Source organism: Eulemur rufifrons, chromosome 3, assembly GCF_041146395.1.
Source record: "Eulemur rufifrons isolate Redbay chromosome 3, OSU_ERuf_1, whole genome shotgun sequence".
NCBI lineage: Eukaryota > Metazoa > Chordata > Mammalia > Primates > Lemuridae > Eulemur > Eulemur rufifrons.
In genome coordinates this window covers 1,245,299-1,259,981 of record NC_090985.1, presented here as the reverse complement: position 1 = coordinate 1,259,981, position 14,683 = coordinate 1,245,299, and the positions used below count along the sequence as shown (strand labels likewise).

The following is a 14,683-nucleotide window of genomic DNA, read 5'->3' as shown; positions in this document are numbered from 1 at the left end:
TCTAGAGAAACTATGGATTTAAAATTAATAGGACTTTGTGGCTAATTGGGAGTGAAGGAGAAGAAAGAATCAGAATGACACCCAGGTTCTGGCTTAGATGCCAATATCATCCATTTACTGAGACACCTGGTGAGCTGCATATACATGGGTCTTGAGTGCAAAAAAAAAAAAAAATCTGGATTTTAGATACAGATCTTGGAACCATTAATACTTATAGGATGTTAATTAAAGATCTGGCACAGGAGATTACCCAAGGGGAAGTTTAGAGTGAGAAGACTGTTAAGATCAAACTCCTATAAAACTGCATTACTTAATGGCTGTAAAGAGGGAAAATGTGCAAAGGACACAGATCACAAATAGGAAGAAATACAGGTGGTGTCATAAAACTCATGGAACAGTCCAAGAAGGCAAAGTAGTCAATAGTGCCAAATGTTGCTGAGAAATTGAGTGCTCACAAAAATCCATGGGGTGGCTGGCCGTGGTGGGTGGGTGACCCAGGGTGCTTATACTGGGTAAGGATAAAAAGGTGGAAGAGGGACGGATGGAGCTCCTCTCCACCCAAACATGGCTAACCATGAGACAGTCTGTGGTTCATTTTTCTAATGACATCCAAACACAGAAAACCAAATTCAAATAGGTTCACAGACACATCAGTTCACAAATAAACACTTCCTAACTTATCAACCAAAAAAATACTTCCTAAAACATTTACCTACTTTTATAAACAAGCCATATAGGAAAAACACTGTAAAGCTGTTAAAGTTCTCATATTATACAGAACAGAGAACTTATAAATACTAAGCCACTGGTTCCATGTTCTTTCAAGTTTTATCAACATATTGCTCATTAAAATTTTTCCTTATATTATTAGGAGGAAAAAAAAAATCACTATATTCCCCTTGAATGACAATTACCAATAGAGACTTTGAGTGCATTTAATATCCCCCTGTATCGTTTTTACCTCCATTCTAAAAGGACAAAACACAGCCACCACTATTCATATTGTGCCCCAATATCTAGGTCAATTTAAGAGTTTTCTTCTCCCTGTAGAAAACTGATTTCTACTCTCCGCATGAAATGAATCTTCTAAGAGGATACTCCCAGTTCTGTCAACCAGAGACCAGTGCAGCACAGACACAGCAGAGAAACCAAAGAACGTAATTTCTCAAAGATCTAGTGTTTCCCTGAGTGTAAGAGTAGGCAAACCTTTACCTTGGGGTACCACTAAAATGTAATCAACAGCCAAACTTGAAATGACTTTCACTAAAATCATTTTTACAATTATCTTCATTTCTACCTGGTAGCAATAAGATTAAATTTTGCTAAGAAGACAATCAAATACATGTTCTCAAATTCGCAATAAAGGAAATATTTGTGATATAAATATGAACACAAACATACCAACACTGGCTCTGAAAGTTAGAGATACTACGTTATCAGTAAATTGAAATAAATGTTTACAGAAAATAAATTTTTTAAGTTGCAAAATGAGCTAGACTATTTAATTCAAGATCATACAAGCTCAACTACACTGGTGTCATCGATGAGTTATAGCTCAACCTAGGGCTTGTTATTTGACCCCCATTTACAAATTAAATTAGTATTTAGAATTGTCTTAAATTTTGTATTAACACAAGTTTATCCTCGAACCTTAGTCAACTGGTTCATAACGGAAACAGTTACAGCCTATGCCATTTAATAGACTAGCTAGTAAGAGCACACACTATCAGCAGTCATTCCCAAACAAGGCATGACCTTAAAGACAAACAGAAAAAACATATGTTCAGCGCCACTATGTGTATGTCCAATCTTCTTACCTTTAACTGAAAAGCCTATTAAATACTGGGAAAATGCTGATATACCATTTCAAAACCTAGAACTACAGACACAAATTCTCCATTCTTAAAGTGTATTTTAAAAACTCAAAATTCAGAATACACAAATAGTGACAAAGGTCATTCATACAGGTTTAGAGATAGGTAATGTAACCAGCACTACTCCAGTCCCCTAATGTTAAATGGCACTACTCCAGTCCCCTCTCTAAAAATATTGCTGATGTATTTTCTCAGAAGAAAATATTTCCTCTGGCCAAGGCCAGTGTACAACATTAAGCCCTGTATTTATTCACAGCAATGCATGTAATAAACAAATACCTAACAAAGATATAATTGCTCACTTAAGTGGGTGAAAAAAAATCTTTCCAATTTCCTTCAGCTGATTTTAATGTCCAGAAAATGGATTGAGATTCCTCTACATATTGAAAAATGGAGTTTAAAATAGGCTATTAGTTTAGGCAAAAACTAATCAAGTCAGAGTGCTCCACAGGTACACTTTAACAGAACATTTAAAGGGCTACCCATTACGAAGATTTTGGAGCACATCTTGCTGGTGACAATATAGATTAGTATAACCCTTTTGAAAAACAATTTGGCCAGTGAAGTGTTCATATCCTTTGATCTAGGTAAGCCCACTCCTGGGGGTTTGTCCAAAAGAAATAAATCTTTTTTAAAAAGGAAAATATTCTAAAGCTATACACAGAAGTGTGTTCAACACAACACCATTTAAAATGGTGAAAAATCAGGAACAGCCTGAACAGGCGAAAGACCAGGTTAAGTAAGGTTGCATCGGCTTAAGAGAAGTATATAGCTATCAAAATCAAGACAATTTTAACAACACATTTTTAGTGGAAAAAACATAAAACTGGACTTATTCACAATTATTAGAAAAATGTGAGAATATAAGATATAGTGAAAGAAGAGAAAAAAAGATCATACAATAATCTTCTTGTGGGTAATATGGGTGACTTTTCTTGATTTTATTATTATAGTATTGTTTAAGTAACAGACATAGCAGAAAAGCATTAATTTAAAAACCTTTGCATGATCTGGATCAAGTAGTATAGCAAACAAAAGTACAATGGCTGAAAATGCTTAGCTGGCATTTGGTCTGCTTACTGAAATGAACTTTTATACCTTAATTTCTATGAGAGCAAAGAGCAACGATATAAAGAAAACAGTCTCTAAAAATAATCTGGTACTGAAACACACTGAAGTTATTTCATAAGTAAGAATGTTAATAGATTCATACTTTTTTTAAAAAAGTTTTGGTAGCCTACGTATAGCTTTGAAAAATATAAACTCATTCATTTCCTGTTTCAAAAGGGTGTTAATTACTTATCTCCATATTTGAAAGCAATGAAGAGTTTAAATGAAGTAAAAAAGCCATTTTACTTTGTTCATAACATCAATCAATGACCTTTTAAAAAAACCAAGCTAAAATTGTGAGCATATAAAAACGTAAATGTATTGCTAAATTTAAAATATATTGAAGTTAAAAGGGGAAGTTTGCTAGGGGTCAAAAAAAATTAAACAGGCATTTCAATTCTTAAAAAAAAAAAAATTTAAGCTTACCACATTTATCTGTCTTTTGGCAACTTAAGATCTTAAGTTTAAGAAAAATGACATATCAAATAGACCTCCTCAAGATGTCATTTATAAAAACTGACAAATGACTCCTCAAATATCCAATCCAAGAGAAAAGCCTGTTATTGGAGGTGATTTTGATTCAAAGATTTTTTTAATGACACTCAAATTCTGAACGAAAAATAATGATAGTAGAAAGTCAAGTTTGATTCTCTGAACACCTATTTCCTGTCCAAACAGCCCTTTTGTTCTGCTTCCCTGCTTAATTTTAATGTTCAGTTTGCATCAGAAAATAGAAACAATGACAAAACGTAGCACACACAAAAGCATAAAGGAGCAAAAGTATAAAATAAAGGATCATAAAAAGATTAGAACAAAAATCCTACCAACAAAACCTCCACAATTTTCTGTTTGCTTCACCTCAGATTAACTTCACTTGAAGCTGTACTCCAAAGCAACCGAACCTGAATGCCAAGCTCCACCTTCTCCAATTCTAGTGGCTGAGGAGTAAAATCTCCGCCCCGTTAGTGAAGCTGGTCATTGTGATTGGATACGGCTAATATCCATTATTTTAAAGAACTTTTCCTTGCTAGCAGGTTAGGTTAGACACACTAAAACCCCCTGGATAAGCTGGTTTCTTAAAGAAACAGTATGCAGTGTTTCAGTTTTCCCACCATATACTGTTTGCTTACTCTTTTGTCTAGGTGAAAAATAAATAAACCAAGTAACATCAAGGAAAATCTCAAAGAAGCAGCTTTAATTTTGAGTTTAGTGATCAATTGTTTAAAATACAATGCTTTTAACCTAAATAACTCGATTATTTTTACAGAGCCATGAAGGTGAAGTTATGCTTTAAAAGACAGATTTCTTTTTAATAGAGTTCACATTTTACCTAAAAATTTTAAAACGGCAACAGAAAACCCACTACAAAATTTCACTAAGAAGAACAAAACTGTATTTTCTCTAAGATTTAAAGACCATAACTTAAATGAAAATATACAGCACTAAAATACTGAATGCAAAGATTCATTTCTAACCTATCTAGCAAATTCACTGACACACATTCTCAATATCACAATAAAGTAAAAATTTCACTGATGTCAAAGGTAGATATTTCCACTTAAAACTGAAGAAAAAACTGGGCAGAAATATTATTGCTATATTACCACATTTAACAGGTCGGAGATTGTGTGAGCATTTTGCCAAGATATTAAGCTTATCCATTTGCAAACCGAGATCAAAAAGGAAAAGGCATTTGTTCTAATGACATGTTCAGGTATAAGGCTTAGGAAGGTTTAAGATTTTTGTTTTTTAAAAAACGGCTGGAAACTACTTTGCACCCTACTTGAGTATTACTTCAAGGTGGCATGGGCACCCGAAAGGTGCAGATGAAGAGTATATTCCTCTTAAACCATTCACTAAGATACATTAAATGATATTTCTACTACAGAGGTTCTAAAGACATAACATATAGGCACTCTGATTTTTAAACAAAAAAGATCTACTGTCACTTTACACATTACTAACTTTACTATTTTATAAGTTTACATGTTTTAATTAGAACTGCTTATGTTTTAGTAGCTTGGTCCATTAAACATTATTCTGACATTACTCATCTGACTGATTCAATCACATTTAATGTGTTTACTAAAGTATAATTTTTACTTCTACCAAAAATTTCGATGGTTTCATAAAAATAAATTCAAAATTAAAACAAATAAGTGTACCATCTTCTTAAAATATGCTTTCAATAAGTTTATATATTAAAATTTTTAAATTTAAATCTACATTTTTCAAAGTTCAAAATCTTCAATCATTTTTCCTCAGAGAAAACTCATATATTAGAACACAAAGCCAACAAAATTGTTTTGAATACAAAGGAAAGTCTTTGTAACAAACTGAAAATTCACATAATTGCAACTAGACATGAATATGGAGCAATACCCTGCTGAAGCCCAAACAGCTGCATAATCTATTATGCCCTTTAAGTGGACAAATTGAAAGAGCCAATTCACAGAGACCTAGTCCCAAGATCCTTTGCAAGGACTTGCTGCTTTGAATGCCCAGCACTTCATGAGTCAAGTTCAGGTTTTCTCCCCACTGTGTGGACACTCTTGCAAAAGAAACTTGGAAGCTGAAGAGGTACAGGAACAATCAGCAGAAAGAATACATAACTTAAGACTTCAGGAAAACAGACTGTAGATGACCAAAGTTTTTAGGGAAATCTTTTTCTATTTTTATAAGAAAATAGATGGCAGACATTTTAATCCCAAAGTCTGGCAAGCATAAAATTAGTAGACAGCTATGGGAATAAAATAAACCTTTGCTCTGACATCAATTTTTCACTTCAAAGTTAATTATTGGTATGAAACAGACACTAATCATACACAAATATAACCAAGACCACTATCAATCCATAACCAAGAGAAAACAGAGACCTGGACTTAGCAATTCCAGATTGTTCGAAGATCTTCATGCAAGACTTTGCTGAGAGAACTTGAAGGTGATAATTACAGTTTTAGGTGGCCTACAGGTTAAAGTTAAGAGTATTTGATTCCATTTCTAAATCAGCAGAAGAAAACAGTAAAAATAAAAGGAAAGCAATATCAGAACCATAAAATTTATAACTGAGATTACATGGAAACAATGTTGCTTCACAGGAACAAGGAGCCTGCAGAAGCTCCAAAGTCCCCTGGCTGCATGCAACAATACCATTTTTTGAGCATCAAGTATTCAAAGGATGTATTGTGTATTCTTTGCGGAAGCCCAGAGCTTTTCCCAAACGTACCAGCTAAAAACAATTTAGAAGAGAACAAGCCCCTGAACAACTTGGTCCCACTTCACTTTTGATTAAAAAAGACCTTATATAAATAATCAATACCTAGACAATCAGAACAACTTTTGGTAGAGTACACACACAGCAGGCAAAAACTTTTTTAGAATTTAAAAGGCCTCAGAATAACTCAAACTGCTCTTCCTATGAAAGAAATTAATCCTGAGCACTCTCCCTGGGTAGTACTACTGGTGGTCTATGCAGTGATTTGATAAAAAGACCACCCTGACATTAGCAAAACATTACTGGGATCACTAAGAATAAAGTCTGAAAACTACCATCCAATGGAGAAAAAAATAAAGAACTATTTCCCTCACAAATACACATAGCCTACAAAAGTGAGGTAGGTATTTGAGTTTGCACTTCCTGGTGCATCTCTTCTAACTCTTTAAGGGAAAAAAATATTAAATACAAGGTGTCTATGAGGAGTTGGGGAGGGTGGTTACAGCCCATTCAGCAAAACAATGAACACAAAGGAAACATTAAGGAAACACACAGATAAGAAGGCATAAACCAAGCTGATAGAAGAGATATCTTTCTATAAGAGACAGTAAATCACTTTGTTTTAGGTCAAAGGGATAAACAAGGCCACCAATAAAAGCAAAATAAAAAGAAACAGGGACCACAATAGTGAGACCAAAAGTAAAGGAAAAGGCATTCATAATCTTCAACTATTAAGATTTAACAGTCATAAATTTTTGAGTGCCAAATAACATGCCATGGGATCTAACTAAAACTGCTAGACACAGAAAAATGGACAGAAAATAGTTGGGATATTTTAAGTTTCCTCTCTCTCCTTAGCAGCCTAAATCAGGAAAAAAAAAAAAAAAGATTAAAAGACAAAGATTAATTTTTTATATAGCTATCAAAAGAAAAGCTTTTCTTGACATTCAATTTTAAAAACTCAGGCACAAAGAAAACAATTCTGAAAAGCAATTCTAAAATTGAATAGGTAATATTCCCTGTCAATTATATAGTAACATCCAAAATTAATAGAGTCAGTTTACTCATTCACCAAATCTTTTGCACATCTACTATTGATATGCGCTCAGCACCACTAGCTGCGGCAGGCAGCCTGGTAAACAAAATGGAACAGTCCCTACCCCCGTAGGAACTGACAGGCTACAGTCAGACCAGTGCTGTCTCATAGAAATATAATGGGAGCCACGTGTGATTTTTGATTTTCTAGTACATTAAGTCATTAAAATAAATAGGTAAAATTACCAGTTATATTTTATTTAACACAATACATGTAAAATATCATTACTTCAATATGTAACCAGTATTTTTAAATGGAGATTTTTCATTCTTATTTTATACTAGAAATCAAGTTCATATTTCATACTAATAGTACATCTCAATTCAGACTTGCCACATTTCAATAGCCAATGGCTATTTAAATAAAATACAGTAGCCATTAGCCACAAACCCATAAATGAAGATAAATTTCTGTTTTTGCAGAAGATTCTATATCTCTGCGGTCCAATACAACAGCCACTAACCACATATGGCCACTGAGCACCTGAAATGTGACTAACATGAATGAGGAACTAAATTTTTGATACAATTTAATTTTAATTCATTTAAATAGCCACAAGTGACTGGTAGCTACCAGACTGTAAAGCACAGCTCTGGAAGAACAGACACTAAAACAAATCACACACACTTAATGAATTGCAGTTGTTGCAAATGTTTAAAGAAATGCCCACTATGAAATAAACAGACATAGCCCATAGAAGGACCAAACCTATTTTGCCGCATCAAGGAAGGATTCCTCCAGGAAATCACAATTAAGCAAAAGAACAGCATATGCAAAGGCCTTGAGTAGAAAACTGAAAACATAGTAGAAATAATGAAGAAAAGAACCAAGGGGCAAAATAATGTGAGTTACTTGTAGGAGACTGATCTGGATCACAAAATCTAAACTGGACAGGCAGGTGGAGGGGTGGAAGCGGCCCTCCGACTTGTAAATAATATCTCCCAAATAAATCTTGAAACAAACTTTGTCCCACTCTCCCCACTCAGTAAACTCCAGTCATTCCAATCTTCAATTAAATTCTAAACCAAGCCAAACACTTTGCGTACCCTTTGTGCTAACCGTTCCCTTCATTGGGAAGCTTTCTCCAGCTTCTCCTCCATCTTAGAACTCAGAATCATAGTTCCAAATTTTCTACACAGGACAAGCTTTGGAGCAGTAATCCAGGTGGAAGATGGAGGAGGGACCTTGGAACTGTTCGCAAAGTAATTTTTACAAAAAATTTTTATCAAAAAACTTTGTTATTATATCTTGAAAATGTTTTGACAGATTAAGGAAGCTAAAGAGACTCTCAAACACATCTTGGTACCACTTCTCAAATGCTACATCCTAAGAGAGACATTCTCAGAACCCCCAATTAGCACCTTCCATTTCTTTACTTCCTAGGCATTGGTCAAAATCTGAAAACTCTTTATTCATTGGTTTAACTGGCTTTCCCAGCAGATTGTAAGCCCTATGAAGGCAACGACCTCTTGTTCACAGTTGCATCCTCAGCACTCAGCACAGTGTCCAGCATGGAGTAGGTCATTAAATACCTGCTGAACAAATGAAAACTGCAAATGCAGGGACTTTCAAAATATATATGAAATATTATGCATCAAAATTTACGGAATATAGCTAAAGCTATGCCCAGAGGACAATTTAATGGCATTACATTTTTTTCATTATATAACATAAAACATTTAAGTCTAGAAATAACACATTCAACTTTTTTTAAAAAAGTTAAAAAATTTAAAACCAAAACCAATTTGTGGCCCTAAAGGAATCATCTAAAAAACCTGAGGACTAACAAAGCAATAACCAAGAATTTGGGGGAGGCTTACAATAGCAAAATGAAAACACTCTGTTTCACTAAAAGAAATATCATCCCTGATGCATACAAGAGTGCACCGGTACCAAATCATTGGTATTTCAGTAAAATCCAAAAAGAACCAAGAACATGCACATTTAGTACATGAAAAATGTACCTTTATTTCAAGGCAACAACAACAGCAATTTTTTAACGGGGCTGAAATAACTGGTTTACTATTTAGGAAAAATAAGGGAAGTTATTTCACTTCACATATTATGTCAAAATAAATCCCAGATGAGCAGAAACAGATAGATGTGAAAAATGAAACCAGAAAAGAACTAGGAAAAATGTATCTGGATAGCAGAATCCTTTAAATGCAAAGGCAAAGAGGGTGCCACAAAAGAAAGTATTAACCTAGATTTCTTAAAAGGTAAAAAATCTTGCATGGTAAAAAGAGAGAGAGTGAGAGAGAGGAAAAATAAGAAACAAAGAAAGAAAGAAAGAAAGAAAGAAAAAACACTGTAAGCAAATAAAAGGCAAATGAAGAGCCAAAAAAAATATTTTTAGAATATGGCAAAGTGTTGCTATCTTAAGAACAAAAAAGATATCACAAATATAAAACACCACCCAAAATAGGAAAAAGGCAAAGTGGAAGATGTCCAATATCTATATCTCTATTTACCATCATAATAAATCAAAAAAGATTTAATAAATCCCATAAAAAGGGAAGGAAGGATGGATAGATGGGTGGATAGATCACAGTGTCAGTAAAGATACACAGGAAATGTGAGCTGGATGCAGCGGCTCACACCTGTCACCCCAACAACTCTGGAGGCTGAGGCAGGAAAACCACTCGAGGTGTATCACCTGAGGCCAGGAGTTTAAACCAGCCTGGGCAACACAGTGAGACCCTGTTCCTAAAAAAAAGAAAAGGGGAAGGGGAAGGGGAAGGGGGAGGAGGAGGAGGAGGGGAAAAGAAAAGAGGAGAGGAGAGGAGAGGGGAGAGGAGATGAGAGGAGAGGAGAAAAAAAGAAAAGAAAAGAAAAGTAGCCGGATGTGGTGGCAAATGCCAGTAGGCCCAGCTTCTCTGGAGGCTGAGGCAGGAGGATCACTTTAGCCCAGGAGTTCGAGGCTGCAGTGAGTTCCAGCCCAGTTCCACCCTGGGTGATAGAGCAAGACCTTGTCCCTAAAAATAATTAAAAATAATTAAAAAAAAGGAAATGTGTATTCTCTTATATTTTTAGTCAAACTTTATACAATAATGGTGGTTAAACTTTTAAGGACAAGATTTGACAATATTTATGAAAAGACTTTAAGAAATGTTCATATGCTTTGACTCAGTGATTCTAAGACTGAGACTAAATCCTAAAGAAATAATGAGGAATACACAGAAAGAAGTGGCTCTTAAGATTATCTTCACTACACCATTTATAACAACAGGAAAAAAGAGGGTAAAGTAACACATTACACCCAACAGATGACTGGTTAAATTGCAGTACTTTTGTAAGATGAAATGGTATGTACCCTTTAAAAATCACATTTTTAATAAATGAGGATCTAGTGGTAAACATGAGGAAATCCCTGACTTCAAGTAGTTTACATTTAAACAGGGGATACAGATGATAACAAAGAAATAATTTTGGATGATATGTTTTATTTTTCTTTTTTAAAGGTGATCGTGTGCTCCATGCAGAAGGAACAATTTTAAGGGAATAAGCTTGGCATGCTCAAAAAATTCAAAAAGGCCAGGATAGCTGCAGATGCCTGAGTCAGGGGGAGAAAGGTAAGACAGACGAAGCGGGCGGGCCGGACAGACTGGAGCAGCACTGTCCAATTCAGTAACCACCAGGCACCTGAGGCTACTCAGCACTTGAAACGCAGGTAGCTGGAATTGAGATACACTGTTACGTGGAAAATGGATTATAAAGGTGTAAACTGGATTATAAAGACAGTCTTGAAAAGGAAAATATCCCATTAATAATTTCTTACACGTTGAAATCATAGTATTCTGGGTTAAATAAAATATAGGTCACCTGTATCTTTTTTAGTAATGTGGCTCCCGTTTGTGCCTCACATTGCATTTATATTAGGCATTGCTAGGCTAGAGTATACAAGCCATAGTAAAAAGTCTGAATTTTATTTTGTGTACTGAAAAGCCACAGGAGGGCTTTGAGCCTGGTAGTAAAATAATCTAATTCACACATTTAAATGACTGCTCTCCACAGGAGCAGCCAGAGTCACCCTCAGGGGAGCCAAAGTTGCAATGATACCTGTTAGAGGACCACTATCACCATCTGACATGCAACAAAGGTGGCCAGACAGGTCATATTGGGGATAAGTTTTGAAGGAAGACGTAGCCTAATACTGCTTAGAATTAACTTTTATTAATAACAGTTTAGGATATAATACACACGCAAAGACCAGGCGTATACCTGACAAAATGTTAACAATGGTTCTCTATGGTGGTGTTATAGATGGCTTTTCTCTGTAACTTTCTATTCCTTCTCAAAGTTTGGAGGAAAAAACTACACACAGTTACCCTTATAATCAAAAACAAAAATGAATTTTTTAAAGCAGAATAATACAGCCCTACCAAAACAAAGCACCCTGATGATCTGTCTGCAAACTACATATATAAAAAATGAAATCATCTCTATTTCCATGCCTTCAAACAAAAACAGGTTGTTCAGAACCATACATAAACTCATATTCTGTACACAAACACCATCTTCAGAATATTAAGGAAACAGTGCGCCCTAATTTGTCACTGCATTGCTGTTAGCATGATAAAACAGATTGCTCTGGAAGCACACCTTAGGGCATCCTCGAATCTAAAAACTACATAAATGTGTGGTTAAAAAATCCTGAACTCTAGCCACCACACATCTTTCTCCAAAAATGTCTCAAAGGAAACATAATGTAATTCCACAGAACAGCACCTTGGTCTTAATGCTTCGCCTTAACAGGGTGTGCCATTCCACAGGTGCTTCCCAAGTCAATCTGAGCAAAACTGAAAGGATAAGCACAGGACAGGTTTCTTTTACACGAGTATACTTAGGCACTAGAGAAGTTTTTAAGTAATATGCCTGAGATTTGGGGGAGGAGAAGGCCAGCAGAAAGAGTGATTAATTTTACATACAATCCAGTGTTTTTTTCTACTATATACTATTTTTGCACTGAAAAAGGAGATACCAAATAGTGTCAGACTTTTCACAATGTGATCTCAAAGGAAGAAATTCATTATACGTAGATTAACCGAAATCTCCCTTTCTTATGCAAATGTTCAATAACTAGGAAACAATCACTATGGCTACGACTCTTCCATTTAAACATAATACAGAATCCTAATGTTTTTCATTCATTTTATTTCTAAGTATTTCAATTTATTTTACTCCTAGTTACCTAAAATATTCTGATGCAATCCATATTAAGTAGTTACTCTAGAGAAATTCTAGAGAGCCAGAAACAAGAAATGTTCATTGAGCATGCTGTTAATAGCAAAACAAAATCAAAAACAAAAATACAATCTAAATGACCATGAGTTATGACAGATTAACACACTATTATAAACCAATGAAATTAGTGAACTACAGCCACGTACTACTTTTTAAAGCTTAAAAGAAAATCAAACTAAATACCACATTCTTTGAGCATACAAGTGACAAAACTATTTTTTTAAAAGGCAAAGGAGTGATATACGCAAAATCCACTGGACAGATAAGAAACTCAGAGCAGATGCAAGTTTTGGTAATATTCCAGGTTTGGTTTGGAGGGAGGAGTCATGGATTTTTAGTATGTTTTATCTCTTTATACTCTTAGGATGGAAAACTTAGGCTTGGGGGTGCAAGATTTCTCCCCTTTCAATACTATACTTCTGTGGTATTAAATATATTTTGGTTGCTTTTTACAAACTTTATTGAGATATACTTGACACACAACAAACTGCACATACGTGTTTTGGCAGATGTATGCACACGGGAAGTTATCAGTACTACAAGATAATCAATCCCTCAACCCCCGTTTTCTTCCTGCACATTTGTGGTCCCTGCCCCCCTAAATATATTTTAAAACATAAAAGAAATTAAAAGACAACCAGCTTTGGAAATTTAAATGTGCACATTCTGCAAAACATTTTCCCTGAACCCCTGAAGACTACAGAAAAGTCTGACTCTTTCTGATTCAGAAAGTGCCAGAAAACTGGTGACGTTATTACCTAATTTATCTTTCAAGTTGATGGTATTTTACATTTTAAAAAACCAAATTCCGAATCTTATTTGAAAGAGGAATCTAACCCTGTTTCTCAGACCATCAAAATCGTTCATTCTGCCCATTTTTACTGCCAAACAACATAAACCCCCTGTAACCACAAGGCCCAAGTTCGCGCCGCAACAACTCGCGAACGGCGCGCGGGTCTCGCGGTTCCCCACGCGGGGGACGACGCCGGGCGGCGGCCTCGGTGTCCGTCTCGGAAGAGCAGAAAAGAAACCGGGATCCCGAGCAAACCGGAACCGGGCGGGGAAGTCGGACGCCCGCCCGTCCGCCGGCTCCCACAGCCAGGCCCGCGGCGTCCGGCGCGCGGCAGGTGGAGGAACCCGGAACCGGACCCCGGGCCGAGGACGCGTCCGCCGCCGCCGCCCGGGGTCCAGGCCTCCGCGCCCTCCGCGGCGAGTCCCGACGCCGCCCACCCGGCGGGACCCGGCCGGGTCTGAGAGAGCCACCGGCCGCCCGCGCCCGACACCGGCCGCCACCTGCTGCGCGCTCCCGCCCGTCCGCGCGGCGTGGGGGAGGGGCAGGGCAGTGGGGCCCGCTGCTAACCTGGCGGCGGCTCCCTCCGCCTAACGCGCCGCCCGCCGCCGCCTGTCGCCGCCGGTGAGTGGGCACAGGTGAGGCCGCCGAACCCCAGCTCGCTCCGGCCCCGCCGCCGCCGCCGCCGCCGCCGCCGGCCCTCGGTCCGCTGTTTATCAAACTTTTCCGTGTGGTTGTTCGGCCTGTGACGCGGCACGGGTGGCGCACGGGATTGGCCGCAGCGCGGCGCCGACGCGGCGTCCCCCGCCCAGCGCGATTGTTACCGGCCGGGAGGGGGCCGCGGCCGGGAGCGGGGCGGGGCGCGGCCGAGCCCGGAGCGCGCGGCGATTGGCGAGCCTGGGACGGGGGCGGGGTGGGATCGGGCTCGGGACGCGCGGTGATTGGCGATTCTGGGACGGGGGCGGGGTGGGGCCGGGCAGGGGCGCGCGGCGACTGGCGGCCTGGGACGGAGGCGGTGCGGGCACACGCTCCGCCCCCTCGCCCTCGCCGTCCTGTCCTGGCCCACCGTTCGCCTCTGCCTCCGCTGCGGGCGAGGGTCCCGCGTACACGTGAATGGCCTAGGCTGTAGGTTCGGGCCCCTCCGCCACCGCGCAGAGAGCGGCGCGTTCCAGTCTGAAATAGTGCGCTCCGCCTGCAAAGGAGAGCCTGAGCTTCCCGTTTCGCGTGCAGCCGGGTGCCAAGTCTTTGCAAGCTCGGAGTCCGAGCTCGGGATGCGTCCTCGGAGGCCCTGCGCCGCCCTGCCTCGAGCCGGGGCTGGAAAGGGAAGCAAGACTGGAAGCGTGCATGCACACGCG

The 14,683-nt window shown here is 38.3% G+C and overlaps 1 protein-coding gene across 5 annotated transcripts in view; it reads right to left on the bottom strand.

Annotated features, from left to right (window-relative positions):
• ZFAND6 (zinc finger AN1-type containing 6) overlaps window positions 1-14,045 on the bottom strand; it is a 68,419-nt gene extending 54,374 nt beyond the window's left edge. For 2 of the 5 annotated variants that reach the window (XM_069466534.1, XM_069466538.1), the window contains exon 1: window positions 13,899-14,045. The gene's annotated coding sequence lies outside the window, so the exon portion shown is untranslated. Of the gene's footprint in view, window positions 1-3,808; window positions 3,893-13,898 lie in introns of those variants that run through there. The other 3 variants (XM_069466532.1, XM_069466535.1, XM_069466537.1) reach the window with 2 other exon arrangements.
• Window positions 14,046-14,683: the final 638 nt, after the last annotated feature.